This window comes from Branchiostoma belcheri, unplaced genomic scaffold (assembly GCF_001625305.1).
Source record: "Branchiostoma belcheri isolate BF01 breed outbred unplaced genomic scaffold, Haploidv18h27 scaffold26, whole genome shotgun sequence".
In the NCBI taxonomy this organism is placed as follows: domain Eukaryota; kingdom Metazoa; phylum Chordata; class Leptocardii; order Amphioxiformes; family Branchiostomatidae; genus Branchiostoma; species Branchiostoma belcheri.
The window spans coordinates 1,522,506-1,523,486 of NW_017803865.1; the positions used below are offsets into that span (position 1 = coordinate 1,522,506).

Below are 981 nucleotides of genomic sequence, written 5' to 3' on the forward strand. Positions count from 1 at the left end.
CGATACTAATGTCATAGAATGACCGAAATCAATTCAAGGAAAAGACGAAAATAGTAAAAAATGAAAATGATGAGTCTATTATTATTTGCCATACCATACTCTGTGTGTTTAGTCATTTGTTCAACCTTTATGACCACGTAGATTTCATAATGAAGGAAATTTTTTGCCATTTTTTTTCATTCGCACGCTCGCGTCAGTTTTGGGGTTCAGAGAAGATGTCATCCATACAATCAAATCAACATGGCCTCATATAGAATGTGCACAAAATAGTATTTATATTGCTTATAATCAATGTCACTGCAATATATGAAGTTCTGTGCATACCTTATGCATTGTAAATGCACATATTTTATCAATGTGAAATATTATCAGAGAAAAGACATCAACATTACACGGTATTTAAATTACATGTAGTCATAATGTTGTCCCTCTATCTTGTTCTTTTTTTCAAGTTTTTTTCTGCTACACAGATTGTGAATAAGATATAAGCATACTTACGTAATGCTGGTGGAAGCGTGGAGGCTGAAAGATAAAAAAAGGGGTATGTATGAGTTTAATGAGATAGCGACCCTCTCTCTCATTAATTCATTAGAAGAAGTATCTAGTGTATGTAGTGAAATAATGCGATACGTTTGAGACGACCGTTATCACGTGTGAAGGTAGTTATCACGGTTTTCGACTGAAATTGTTTTTTGACATAAAAAAATGAGATAAACAGCCAAAGCTCTGCGCAAAACCTGTAATATAGTGTACTGTCTTTTTTTAGAATCCGCTAAACAGACAGGTGAAAGTTCACCCATAGTTGTTTCCAACCAAATGATTTCTACACCCCCAGGCTATGGCTAACCCCTAATTTCGCTTGATCGACTAAATCGCAGCACTATCGCCTGTAGGTTCTAACGGCTTTTGAGGCACGCCCTGATAAAATAATGGTTCTTTGTGCGCTCAATTTCCTCAGCGTTGGGGAATGCTTGTCTTTGC

The 981-nt window shown here is 36.1% G+C and overlaps 1 protein-coding gene across 1 annotated transcript in view; it reads left to right on the forward strand.

Annotated features, from left to right (window-relative positions):
- LOC109471792 overlaps positions 1 to 981 on the forward strand; it is a 23,772-nt gene that overhangs the window by 21,593 nt on the left and 1,198 nt on the right. The window lies entirely within an intron of this gene.